This window comes from Mustela erminea, chromosome 5 (assembly GCF_009829155.1).
Source record: "Mustela erminea isolate mMusErm1 chromosome 5, mMusErm1.Pri, whole genome shotgun sequence".
NCBI classification, from domain to species: Eukaryota; Metazoa; Chordata; class Mammalia; order Carnivora; family Mustelidae; genus Mustela; species Mustela erminea.
The window spans coordinates 138,273,186-138,287,709 of NC_045618.1; the positions used below are offsets into that span (position 1 = coordinate 138,273,186).

The following is a 14,524-nucleotide window of genomic DNA, read 5'->3' on the forward strand; positions in this document are numbered from 1 at the left end:
GGCTGCACAGTCCTCCAAAGGACCACAGAGGAGACCCCCCGGGTCTCTCCTATGGGAGAGCGGGCCCTGGGCGCCAGCCTCTCAGCGTCCCTGCCTCCCGCTCACCCTGGCTGGGGACTCAGGACCAACCCTCTCCTGTCTCTGTGGGTTGAAGCCCCTCCAAAGGAGAATCCCAAAACACATACAGTCTGAGATGTCCATGACACATAATGAATCATGATCTCAATGGATCGAGTAGTCTCACCCTGAGAAATAATTTTTGGCATCACGCAAGCTGAGGTCAGCCCCAGAATCCCACCTGAATATTACCGTCTCGGGGCTGGGGACGGGCCCCATCCGCCAGGGGTCTTGTTGTTAGCTCTCCACGAACTTGGGTCCATGGGGGACAATCACTGGTGTTTTTCCGCTGAGCCACAGACCACCTAGCTTGTGGTGGCCACAGACATTCAACTGACCCACCTGCTCTGCCGCCTTAAGGGAAGCCCTGAAGCCTGGATCCCGGAGCTAAAGCAGTTCTCCCTACGGTGCCCCCCACTCCCTCGCCCTTACCTTTCAGCGGCAGACACCAGGGCTCAGATTTTCACCCGTTAACTTTCCTAGAATCCCACTAAACCCAGGCAAAACTATTCTGTATTCCAGCTCTAGTTGTCTGCTTATACCACGATAACCGACTTCGGATTAAAGTTATTTATATCTGCATCTTACGTGAGGGGATTGTGTGTAGCTTATCCCCAACCTCCCATAACGCCTCTGCCAATGTTGAGACGGCCCAGAACTGGTATAAAGTTTAAGGCACCGAAAAACGAATGTAGCATTGGTTAAAATGGCAAATGAAGCAAAACTGGAAAAACCCAAATGCCCAGCAGTGGGCATTAGTGAAGGGATGCAGGGTTCCCCGCCTTTAGGATATTATGCAGCCCAGAAAGGTACGCTTAAAATGAATGGATGACGGAGAATCTTTACACTATAACAACACCAAAACGTTCGGCAAAATTGTATGTTTAGTAGTTACAACACTACACTAAAAGCAAACAGAGCCACAAAAAACTAAGCTCCTGGGGAAAGGTTAGGCAGTCGGGCCACGACGGGTCCACGTGACTGACTGCAGGGGGCGTGGCCCACAGTGGCTGAAGCCACATCCCACGTGACCTCAGGCCTCTCTTTTCCTGGCACAGTGTCCTTGGAGGCTGCTCGGGTAGAGACTGTTGGCCTGTGGATGGTGGAAACACAGAGTTGGAAGCTTCGGTTTCCTTATTTTTCCACAGGCACTTTGGGAATTTTCTAGAAAGAGCAACCACCCCTTTAAAAATAAAAATTTTTAAAAAACACAACAGTTTCTTCACAAGGTTGAACTGTGTGTTGGCTCTGTCCTCCATCATCAGCTTGTGGTCCAACAAGCCTTGACGGAGGGCCTGAGGCTCTAAGCTCCCACCCAGGGCCGGCACAGGCTGGGCTGTGTCCCCAGCGTGCAGGGGACGGGCCTTCACCGCCGACGCAGGCGGTCCGCACGGGGGACCTGGGCCTGCAGTTAGGAGCTCAGCGTCCCAGCCTGTTGTTTTCCTTTCAGAGCTGTTTTGATTTTTTTTTTCTAACAATTTAATAAGTTCCCTGAAGCCACTCCCTGTCTTTGAATGCTCCGTTTGTAAAGCACAGTAGAATGTGTGGGCGCTTAAATTGGTTCATTGTGTCTTTAATCTCCCGCCTAGTGTGGGACTTGATTGGCTTCCAGAAAGTTCAGCTTTTACGTAACTTTACAAAGCAAGGCAGGGGAGGGGCAGAAAGGAGTCTCCCAGAGTTTCTGGGGGCAGGACCGCTGGCAAGAACTTTCTTCATTGCCACACGGCCCGAGAGAGGCTTGGGAGAGCCCTTCTGGCGGCAAATGCCCAGGGCCTGTAAGGCAGGGTGATTTGGAGACCCCGATGTCCACTGCACGTTACACGTTGTACGATGTACATTACATGGGACACCTGGTGTGCAGTGGGGTACGGCGGGGCTCAGGTGGGCCTCAGACCCCTGGATCGGCCTCCACTGAGGGACCTCACGAGGCTGGGCTCGGGGAGTCCCAGGAGGAGTTCAGGAGACGGAGGCATCTTAGCCTGTTTTGCAACCATTTCGTTCCCCATGACACGCACGGGAACTCAACACAAGCCTGCAGCGAGGCCTGTCTCAAGAAGCTCACAGGAGAGGGACGCCTGGGTGGCTTGCTCGGTGAAGCGTCTGCCTTTGGCTCGGGTCATGATCTCAGGGTTCTAGGACGGAGCCCCACGTCTGGCTCCTTGCTCAGCAGGGAATCTGCTTCTCCCTTCCACCCCCCCACCCCACCCCTGCTTGTGCTCACGGCTCTCTCTCTCTCTCTCATGTAAACAAAATCCTTTTAAAAAATTAAAAAAGCTCATGGGAGAGAAGCAGCACACTGAGCAGGCATGTGGGCTGCAGATGAATGTGCTCGGGGCCGGCGTGGGGGTGGTTTGAGGGAAGCGGGACAGCTCCAAACTTCCAGAGCTTTCTCTGAATAAAGGCTTGAAATGGCAACAATAGAGTGCAAAGAATTACAAAGAAAACCAATCGTCTGAAAACACAGTTATCAGGGGCCCTGGGTGGGCTCAGTCTGTTGAACATCAGACTCTTAGTTTCGGGTCAGGTCACCATCTCAGGGTCCTGAGATCGAGCCCCGCGTAGGGCTCTGCTCTCAGAGGGGAACCTGCTTCAGGCTTTCTGTCTCTCCTCTCCTTCTGCCCCCTTCCTGTGCTAGCTCGCTAAATAAATAAATAGATAAGTAAATAAAATCTTTAAAAAAAAAACCCATAGTTATCAAAAGACTAAATCAATGAGATATACATGCACAAACACACATTTTTTATTAACACATTAAATCACAAGAGCTAACAATGGGGCTTCACTACACGACTATTTCTGAGCTTGGGGCAGGTGACCCTGGCCATGGAGGGTCTAGAGGGGAAGCCTTCACAGGGGTGGGCGGAGGCTGGGGGTTAGGCCGAAAGGGGCAGGGGCAGGAGGACCCCAGAGGGAAGGCTATGGGAGCAAGCACGGGGCTGGTCCGTAGGAGGAGAGAGAGTGAAAGGAAACCGTCCCAGTTTCCAGCCTCCTGTGTGGTTACCACAAATGATGGCAGGAAGAGAAATGACATTTCGGCCTTGACGACAGACAAGCTGGGCCAGGGCGCAGGCATAAAGCCGAGGCAGGACAGATCAGGGGCTCAGCTGGAACCCGGGTCACAACCCCTAAGTGTGAGAGGCTGACATGTTAGTAGGAGGCTGGCAGGACTTGTGGGATCAAAAGGGGGGGGAGCTGAACTAGAGCTTGAGGAGGAAGGCTCAGGGCAAAGTGAGGGCCCGAACGCGGTTGAGTGTGTGCTGTGGTAGAGGGTGCTGGAAACGGGAAGTAGCCCAAAGGGAAGAGAAAGGCACGAACAGGGCTGCCATGGTACACGGCCTACACTGCGCCAGGCACTTGGCCCAGGGCACCCTCCACCACGACCTGAGAGGGAGGGGACACAGGGGGCGGCAGACTCATGCTGCCCCACGGCGGGAGTTCAGCCCAGTCTCCCCCGTCCACCAGCACCTTCCTCGTAGAATGTCGTGGGGACTCGTCAGGAGAGCAGGTGCTCCAAGGCCAGTGCTGCCCCCTCACTTCTCCCCTCGCAGGTAAGAACACTGGGACTAGGAGGTCTGGGCGGCTCAGTCGTTTACGTGTCTGCCTTGGGCTCAGGTCATGATTTCGGGGCCCTGGGATCGAGCCCCACATCAGACTCCTTGCTCAGCGGGGAGCCTGCTTCCCCCTCTGTCTGCTGCTCCCCCTGCTTGTGTGCTCTCTCTCTCTCTCTTTCTCTCTCTCTGACAAATAAATAGAATCTTTGGGAAAAAACAAGAACAAAAAAACGCTGAGACCAGACACACAGACCCACGGCTTCAGGCTTGAGAGCTCAACCTCATTCTGTCAGATTCCACAGTCTGTGCCCGTCCCACGGACCACACTGTCTCCAAAGCCAAGTCCAGCTCGCTGCCCCTTGGGGCATCTGACAGACGTGCCCCAGGGCGGGCAGTGACCCCATATTGGACAGGATCCTATCAGGTGAGTCGAATCCACTCAGTCCAGCGGCAAACCTCCGGGGCCAGCGGACGCAGGGGTGCGGGAGCCCAGAAGCCGCCAGGAGACCAGAGGGAACCGGGGGATCGGCCCCCCTCTCCACGCAACTGGAGCCACTGAGCAGCAGGGACCGAGTACTGCAGCAACAAAACCACTGACTCTGACTACTGACGGCCCGCCGGGGCTCAAAGCCCGTCTCCTGACAGTCGGTGCACATACCCCCCTCCCCTTCCCAGGACCTGCAGAGCTGAGGCGGTATGGTGCAGGCCTCTCCTGGCTCTGCGGTGCCACCAGACTCCCTAAGGAACAGGCTGGGACAGTCCCCTGCTCAGTCCTTCCAACGCCTCCTCTGGGAACGTGCACACACTGTAACACGTGCCATTTGGGGATCTGGCCGCTGTCGTCACGCTGCTAAGGACCTCGCCCAATTCCAATGAGGAACGCGGTACCCCAGGACACCCAACCCCTCCCGGGCAGAGAGAAGGGCAAAGCCAGGTTCACAGAGTGGCTGTCATGGGGCTGGCATTATTGGTTCCAATTTACAAAGATGGAAACAGACCCAGGAAGGTAAATGAGCCTGTCCCAAGGGGCGGACGCAGGGTTGAGGGTAATAATTGCGATAGGCAACAAGGGTCTGGTGTTGTGTGTGTGCCTAACTCTAGGATGAAGGGCTTATGGCTATTAACTCATTTATCCTACAAAGCCCCAGTGAGAGACTCGGCATTACCCCTACATTATTGCTGAGAAAATTAAGGATCCGTGATACTAAGAACGTCACCCAAAGTCAGAGTGATGTTAAGTAGAAGGTGTAGGACTTGAACTCAGGTTGGCCTGCGTCCAAAGCCTTTGCTCTTAAACACCACAGTTCTACGAAGCTTCCATGCCTTTGTCCGTGGCCCCCAGCTGCCCAACCCCAGCGAGGGCTGCCCATGCAGTGCGGGGATCCCGCGGATCCTCTCTGATGAACATCAAAGTTCCAAGAAGGCTCCTTCGGGGGGACATCTGGGCCTCTGTTTAGAGATCTTACCCTTGCCGCAGGCAGCCACAGTCCTGCAGGGCGGGGCCACTGGCATTCGTTCTGGAACCCAGAAGCCTTCAGCACGCAGACCTCAGTAATCCCTGGACCGTGGCAGACCCTATGGAGAGTGACAGCCCGCTGTGCCTGCCCTGCCAGCCCGGCCAGTGGCCCCCACCACACACTGACCCTGAGCCCGGGGAACGGGGCGCGCACCCCTTCCGTGACTCGCCCAGCTTCCCCGTGACTCATTCCTGCCCTGCCACAGTTTCCATCCTTACTCATTCCCGCTGCTCTCATGGATGCAGATGGAATTTCAGGCAGCTGGTTTGAATCCCAAAGTTTATTTCAAGTGGATTCTGGGAATGCACTCTTTTGTTTACGTGTGGCGATGATGATGTGGCCAGGCCACCGTTCAAGAGTGTCGTTTGGAGCACCAGGACGTTCCTGGGGCAGTTCTCTCCTGCCCAGAATGCCCAGAAGGTGATTCTGAGAGCAAAGCAGGAAGAGACCTTATTTCATCTTTTAACAGCCTCTACGAGCCCGAATCCAGAGCCGGGACAATCGCTGGGCTCTGTCCCATCTCAGAGGGAAGGACAGGCTCAGAGAAGCTAAGGGACAGCCCCAAAGCCACACAGACGACAGGCCACCGCAACCTACCCTCTGCCCACCGCATTTGCTGATACCAAAACCCCCTCATCCTACCAGGCTTGTGGGGTCCACTTTACAATTCCAGCCCAGAGGGGACCGGCCAGTGACGGCTTTCACAACGAGGGCTTTGAGAACGATTTTCGAACAGCCCCCGTGACGGATAAACGGCCGCTGGCAGTGAACACTGTTCTCCGGCCCAGCTCCTGCCCCAGACTCTGATTCTGAAACAGCGTTTCCCAGTCCTCTCAATCGACTGAAGCCAAGCTCTCCGTCAAAAGGCACAGCGCGGAGGACGCCACAATTTCTACCGAGGGAGCGCTACCCTCAGTGAACACGTTCAAAGGTCAAATACAAACATCTGGGAATGGAGAGAGAATGCACAGGGCAACTAAGAGACAATGCGGGGAGAATGCACCCCTGGGGTAGGGCAGAGGCTCCTGGGGCACAGGTGTGCTCGGGGCTCCAGCTGCCGGCTGGAGGCAGGGCAGGGGGGCAGGGGGCAGGCGGGGACCAGTCAGAGGCCTCAAAGGGGTGGGCTCCTTGTAGGGATCTTGAGGCCCCAGGATCACGGCCGGCTCCTGGCAGCGTGGGCAGGGCGGTGAGAAGTCCAGGCAGGAGGCAGGGACTGGCTGTCAGATGCAGATCAGAGAGCACTGGGCAGGGTGTCAGAGTACTAGTCCGACCTGGCTGGGACAGAGAGCCTTAGACCACAGGCACGAGGTCGCTCAGGCCGGTCAAGGCGGTCCTACTGGCTTCTGATTCAGAAGAGATTGTTAGGTAGGTGTTGGTTTTTCACACTGTGGGTCATGACTCAATCTAGGCTCCGGCAGTAAAAACATGGCTCACAGTCCCAAGGACACCGTGATGACACCCTCTAAGGCTCCGGGCCGGGAGGACATCCAGGCCAGCTGCAGGTGCTGCCCCAGGCTCCATGGCCCCGTCCTGAGAAGATCTGGCCCAATGGGATGGAAGCCAGGATGAGGTATCAGCCCTTTGTCCCTGCACCTGCCCTGGCCTCCCTTCCCAAGTGATCTGTGACAGCATGGTGGTGACAGACATCCCCACGCCCCTCCTCCAGGCCTCTCACTGGCCCTGCAAAGCTGAGGCATCTACCAGGTCCCCTGTGCCTCACGCCTTCTCTCGGAGGTGGTGGGGTGGGGGAGTCTTCCCCAGGGAGCAGCAAATCCCACAGTCATCCCCGAACCCACAAGACCTGCCTGGCCTCTGGTCCGACCTCCCACAGCACCTCCCCCAGAACTGGAGCCCCCTCCGTGCAGGGTCTGCACCATAGCCCACGGGAAGTGTGGCCACAGCGACCACGCACACCTTGCCCCACGCCTCCTGCGGCTCCCCCATGGAAGAAGGCAATGGCAAACTTTTTTAAAGGAGAAACTGTGGCTGCATGTAACGTATTCTCAGAGCCCACTCTCACCAAGACGGATTTCAGAAATGAGAACTTTCGGCTAGGTGAAAATCTGGCCTTTCAATCTGAGAGCATTTCCCCAACATGTACAGTTTTTAACTTTTTATTTGTTTTTATTAGACTAGATTTGGCATACAACCTGTGGCCTCCAGAAACACCTCCCTCAGGTCCTAATTTGAGAACGCTTGGACTGGTGGATGAGGCCAGGGCTCCTCGTGACCCTCAAGGACCGAGCTCCCCCCTAACCCAAGCTCCACTTTGCTGCACCACAAGGCACACTGTCGGGTTTTCCAGAAGCTTTGAGTCTGGGTGCTGCCCCCTCCTCCAGCTTAGTTCTGGCTGGTAAGTCCTTTCCTACCACACCCCTCTGCACCTCCTTCCAACAGACACTTCTCTGATGTCCTTTCCAAGATCCACTTAGAGCCACCGAGAGAGGCGGAGACCTTCCAGCTTCCTCCCTCCCTGCCCAACCACCCTTCCTTCCTCAGCAGCTCGTGGACACTCTACCCTGCTGTTGATGATGGGTTTACTAAGCACCATCTGTGGATTTCCCCATGTTCTCCTTCCCACCTAGGAGGGAGTTAGGATTATGGTTTCCATCTCATGGAAAGAAAATTGGGTTTTGCTTGGGGGGGGGAGGTGCACAGCATGGTTAGTAAGCCACGGGCCCAGAATGGGACCCGGCCGCTGCACCGCGCTGTTCCTGTTCCATTGCTCCTTTGTGCTGAGGAGTTCTCTGAAGGAAGGCAGGGTCAGACTCATCTTATTGGTTAGCTGACTGGAGATGGGGTCACCTTCATTTCCAACGGCTTCCCTGGGAGTATAACTGATGAATAAGGCATTGTTAAAGGGCACAATTTATAGGGTTTGACATGTACACCCATAAAGCCATCACCTCACTCAAGATAAAGAACACATCCATCACGCCCCGGGTTCCTGATCCCACGTCCGGTCCCTCCCTTCTGTCCACACCCCAACGCCGGCAAACGCTGATGTGTGCGCGGTTACTGCAGGGCACTAGGCATTTTTCTGGAGGATTTCACGTAAATCGTATGATGCACTATGTATGTGTGTATGAATTTCCGGCCTGGCTCCTTTCCCTCGCCACAGCTCCTCTGGGATACATCCATGCGGATGCTCGTCTCAATGGCTCATTCCTTCCTGCGCTTTGTAACAGCCCCATTCTGCGCAGACAGCACGGACGGACCGTTTGCAGCTTTTACGAATAAAGTGGCTCAGAACACTTGTGTACAGACATTCCCTTTCATTTCTCTTGCAGAAATACGTAGGAGTGGAGAGGCTGGATCATGTGGTTGGTGTGATGTTTACACTTTTTGGTAGCCTGGCAGTTGCCAGGCTGTTTTCCAAAGCGGCCACACCCCCAGCCATTCCTGACAGCAGTGTGTGAGGGTTCTGGTTCCCGCACATCCCCCCACGGCCAGGTCTTCAATCTTAGCCTCTTCTAATCAGTGTGCCGGGATAGTTTATTGTGACTTTTAATCTGCAGTCCAGAAGGCCAACCACCTGATTGTCTTGTGTTTGCACTTGGAGCGCCCTTACTAAGCTCCCGGGCTCCGCAGAGCACTTCCCAGGCTCCTCCTCCTTTCAGGCTGTCCCTGGCTCAGCTCCCAGCCTGGCCATGGGCTGAAGGCCAGAGGAGTAGGGAGCTAAGTGACAGGGGGACACACAGCCAACAGGAATCTGCTCCAATTCCAAGGGGCCTGCCAGCTGACTCCTTGAACAGGTGGTTCTCTGAGGCCAAAACCCTTGAACCAACAGCCAGAAGCATGTAGCATGTGACGGTCTCTCTGAGCTCTGAAACAGGGGTTCTGGGGGGTGCCCTACTCTGTGCTCCTGGAGCTCTCAGACGGGCTGAGTTCAAAAGGGACCTGGATGCCCACACACAATTCAGCAACTCAGCTCACTCAGTGGCTGCCACGGGATGAAAAGCGACAACTTCCCCAACCGTACTGAGCTCCTTTGAACGTGAACTTGCATCTGAGCCCGGCCCTTGCCTCTCTTGATCGCTGCTCCCTTGATCAAGGTACCTGGGACAGACACTGAGACGTGGCTGGTGTTACAAATATTTGTGAACAGACAGGTAAATCTGGAAATTATAGAGAATAGTATTTACTCCCACTGTCACTTAAGTTGGTACTTGGTAATTATCAGCTCAATTCTTTTTTTTTTTTTTTCCTAAAAGGAAGGGGACCTACTGATAAAGAAACAATTAGTGTCATAGTTACTGTTAATTTTCAACAAGGGTGCCAAGACAATTCAATGAGAAGAGAAGAGTCTTTTCAACAAATAGTGTTGGGACAACTTTATATCCACAGACAAAAGACAGAACTTGGACCCCTACCTCACACCATAGACCAAAGTAACTCAAAACAGATCAAAGGTCAAATTGTAAAGAGCCAGACTATAAAACTCGTAGAGGGAATCATGAGCATAAATCTTCCTGGCCTAGGACTGGGCACTGTTATCTTGGATATGACACCAAAAGCACAAGCAACAAAGGAAAATTAGATAAATCAGACTTAATCAAAATTATAAACTTCTGTGCTTCAGAGGACACTATCAAGAAAGTGAAGAGAGGGGTGCCTGGGTGGCTCAGTGGGTTAAGCATCTGCCTTTGGCTCAGGTCATGATCTCAGGGTCCTGGCATCGAGCCGCACATCGGGCTCTCTGCCCCCCCCCCCCCCCCCCCCCCCCGTCTAGCTCTCTGCCTACTTGTGATCTCTCTCTCTCTGTCAAATAAATATAAATAAAATCTTTGGGGAAAAAAAAGTGAAGAGAAAACCCCACAGAACGAAAGAAATTTTGCAAATTATTTATCTAATAAGGGATGTCTATCTAGAAAGACAAAACCCCAATTATAAAATGAGCAAAGGATCTGAATGACATTGCTTCAAAGAAGATGTGGGTACAAATGGCCAATAAGCACATCAGAAGATGTTCAATATCATTAGCCATCAGGGAAATGCAAATTAAAACCAAAATGAGATACCACTTTGTGCTCATTGGGACCCTTAGAGTCAAAAAGATAAACAATAACAAAGTATGCTCGAAGACGTGGAAAAAGGGAAACCCCAGATACTGCTGGTGAGAATATACAATGATGCAGGCACTTTGAGAAATGGCCTGTTGGTTCCTTAAATGAACACATAATTACCAGAGGACCCGGCAATCCCTGAGTGTTTACCCAAGAGAAATTACAACATGGCCCCACTTGAAAACTTGTACACATGTGTTCATGATAGCCAAAAAAGTGGAAACAACCAATACGCCCGTCAACTTATGAATGGGTAAATACATGTGTTACATTCATACCATGGAATATTACTCAGCAAGAAAAGAGAATGAAGTCATCATAAAGCCATACTATAAATGTCCCTTGAAAACATGATGTTAATGACAAAAGCCAATCACAAAGGACCACACACCACCTGATTCCACTGATATGAAATGTTTAGAACAGGCAAATCTATAGACATAGAAAGTCGATTTGTGTTACCTAAGGCAAGGGTTGGGCAAAGATGGGGGTGGTGTAGGGTTTCCTTTTGGGGGAATAAAAATATTCTAAAAATGATCATAGTAACTTTTGTACAATTCTGTGAATGTACTAAAAGGCATCAAACTGCATACTTTAAATGGGTGAAATATGTTGTGAATTATATCTCAATAAAGCTTTTTAAGAAACGATCAGAATCCAAAAACTAAGAGGGCCATTCAAAGAGACCTAGTTTAAGCACCCATCTTTGTTTGAATTTCCTTAAAAATGTACCCATCCAAAGGCCTCCAAGACCCTTGCACACCTCCAGTGATGGGTGGCTCACTACCTATTCGCAGCAGCCCATCCTCTTTTTACAAAGCTCAGGATTCCCTCCGGGGCTGAGCAAAGTGCAGGCCTGGGAGCAGGCGGTGCGGCTGGCCAGGACTGCATCACCAGGGCCAGCGGGCTGACACTGGGCAAACTCTGTGGGCATACCCTACCAGTGGTATGCCCATATATGAGGAGTTAACGGGCTACCTGAGATCTTTTGTAAAATGGTGAACCTATACATTCCATCCATTGAGCACTTATTAGGTACCAGGAGACCTCTTTGTCTCCTGGCCCACATGGCCTCACCTGACCCTTAAGGTAACTTTGACGGTTCTTATGATAGCCCCTACGACAAAGATAAGGAAACTAAGTCTCAAAGAGGTGAAATAACTTGACTTCAAACTTTCAGGGGCACCTGGGTGGCTGAGTTGGTAAAGTGACCAACTTCATTTTGGCTCGGGTCATGATCTCAGGATTGTGGGGTGAAGCCCCTTGTTGGGCTCCACAGTAAGCATGGAGCCTGCTTAAGATTCTCTCTCTCCCTCTGCCCCTCTCCCCACTCAATCTCTCACACACGCGCTCTCTCTCTTTCAAAAATAAAATTAAAAAAATCTCAGAACTGGTCACTGTGATTGCCCAAGAGGCACAGCTGGGATTTGAACCTGGGTCTCTCAGACTCCAGAGCAGCAACCCAGCCAGCCAGTCGGGCCAGACTGCTTCTGAGAGCCTGACACCTCGCCAGCATCCAAACTGGGCTTCCGGACACTATGTAAGCGGCATGAAACGGGAACAAACAGAAAGCAAACTCTGCCACCCCTCAGAGGGGCAGAAGGCAGCAGCCCGGCAGGCTGAGCAAAGCGCGGGCCTGGGAGCAGGCGGTGCAACCGGCCAGGACCACGTCACCAGGGCCGGCAGGCTGACACTGGGCAGACTCTGCGGAGCAGAGTGAGGCCCGGGGAAGCATTCCAGCAGGCTTGCCAGGGTTCGCAACTCAAGGACACATCACTTGGTACTGGGAATTCCTGGGAGGAGCAAACCCTCCCTGTGAGAAGCTACTTGATGTGACAGCTTCTGCTGAGTTAATCATAAAAATATTTTGTTATGCTTGAGAGCCGGCCTCTCAACACCCAGTTCCAGTTTATAAATGAAGACGCTGAGACAGAAGTTGCACGGCCTGCACGGGGGCCCAAGGCTAGAAGTTGGGCGATAAGGGGTCAAATCCAAGCTCATCTGACTTCAAGACCCAGATGTGCCCAGTGCGGAGGCCGGCGCTGAGCCTGGCATGGCCTGCCGGTTACAGGGCTTGTGGTCTGCACGAGCACGAACCCTGAATGGGGCCGGTACAGGTGCCCAAGTGGAGAAGCACACCAGAAGCTCTCGGAGCCTAGAGAACAGAGCGATGGGAGATCCCGGGAGGGGTTCAGAGAGGAGGGGCCACCGTGGCTGAGACGTCGAGGACAAGCAGGCTCTGCCTAAGATGCAAAGCGGCAAAGAGCAGGACGAGTGGACGGAGAAGCGGGCGGAAAAGTGAGGAGGTGGGAAATGGCAAGGCCCGGTGCAGGCTGCAGAGGGCTTGGGAGTTGTTAAAGGGAGACAGAGGAGGCAGTTGTCAGAGAGGCAGGCCCCGGGGTCTGAATGGCAGGGATGCGAAGGGGTGGACTGACTGTCCCCTGCAGGCAATAGGGAGCCAGTGAGGGTCCGTGAGTGAGGGAGTGGCATCCTCTAGTCAGGGGCAGCCCCACCAGCAGCGGACAGCATCTGCCCACCCCTGTGAAACGACGTCAGACTGAGCAGGTTCCTTGCAACCTGGCACCTCAGGGCACATGCTGGAAAATGCCTTCTGGCGTGTCGTTTCCCCTTCTCATCACAAACGCACCCCTCATAAGGGCAAGGGTGCAAGTCAAAAGATCTTACTGGACAACTGATCAAATGTGCAAACGTCTGATGAGCTGTAGAAAGCGGCCTCCAGGCCCCCAGCAGCGTCTGTGCTTGAAGCCTGTCCTCGTGGGCCCTCAGCCAGCAAAGCACCCGGCCACGCCCCGTGGCCAATGCTGTTTGGTAGGTAACAGGTGCCCTGCCTGCTCTACTGTCCTCACCCAGCTCATCTATGACCTACAAATGCCCTTGGGTGGGTGTCAAGTTTACCAGAGACCTTGACCTTTGGATGCCCAAGGAGGCTCATGGGGTTGGGACAGATGGGAGCAGAAGTTCGTACGCGGGAGGGAGGCCCCCTGCCGTGGGCCGGGCACTGGGCAGGTGCTGGGCATCCCGTACCCACCGACACCAAGGCAGGAGTGACTGCGCCCCTTCTCCAATGGGGAAACAGAAGCTCAGAGGGACCAGCTGTCCTGCCCAGGTCAGATGGCGGCCGAGGCACAGAGGTGGGAGCGAGCTCAGGCCCGTTTGCCCCAGCACCCGTGCCAGGCTGCAGAATGGCCAGCAAAATGAGGAAGTGAGTCAGGAAGGCAAGAGAAGGGGGGTTCCTTTCTGAGTCAGAACAGGATTTCCCATCACACACCCGACTGACTACAGAGGCACACAAGCTTGGGGGTGAACCCCAGCGGCTCCCCGGCCGGGGCCAGCCCCCCGCACTTGGCGCGGCTCAGATGGGGACAAGCCGGAGAGAAGCCTGCATAGCTTGAGGTGACGGCTGCTGGGCCTGGTGACGCCTCCCCAGCAGGTGTCCTGGCTGTATGGCCAGACGAGGTCACCGGTCCCAGCTGCAGGGGTCTTGGGCCGGCGCTTCCAGAAGACCAAGGCTGAGAAGAACCCGGCTCCCCCCTTCTCCCGCCTTGTGCCTTCTCTTTCCTCCCAGACGCTTAGACGAAGGTCAGGCTCTCAAAGGACCGGGAGGGAGGAAGCAGGTGCTCGGGTTGGACTCATTTCATCTTCTAAGCGAGAACCACACCAGGCTTTTTTCCCCTCCATTCCGAAGCCTGGGAGAGGCTTGGTCCCTTTCATGGCAAATCTCGTTTCAACACCTGCTCTCCACCAAACGCTGTGGTTGTGGGTCAGCGTGAAAATCACAGAAGGGAAGAGAACGGCCGAGGTCCTGCACCCTTGGGGGGCCTGACAGCTCAGTCTGTCTTTCTGCTTCTGGAAGATGGGCACGCGGCTCGCCGTTCTCCCACGGCCTCCCTCCCACCCCCGATCTCTGTAACACGGCGTTTCTCAACCTGAGACCCTCTGCAACCCCCCGTTTACATGTCCTGTGGGAAGCGCTCACTGAATTCACCTTTCAGAATGTCTCTGTGAACCAGGGATGTTAATCTGTCCCCCGAGACCCTCAGGGGTGGTGCACGAGGGCTCCTTGAGCTAGGAACCTCATGTCGCCTTTTGGGCCTGCCTGTCCTCCTGGTGAGGTCTGCAGGTCTCACGAGGACCCCTGACTGGGGAAGACGAGCACCGAGCCTATCCCATACCACCCATGGTGTTAACCATTAACAGTTCTCATTGTAAGTGATCCAGAACATTCCACAGGTGGATGCCACAACCATCCTCA

The 14,524-nt window shown here is 54.0% G+C and overlaps 1 protein-coding gene across 2 annotated transcripts in view; it reads right to left on the reverse strand.

The window, feature by feature from the left end:
* The window catches only part of SYNE3 (spectrin repeat containing nuclear envelope family member 3), an 82,692-nt gene that overhangs the window by 51,007 nt on the left and 17,161 nt on the right, over positions 1–14,524 (reverse strand). The window lies entirely within an intron of this gene.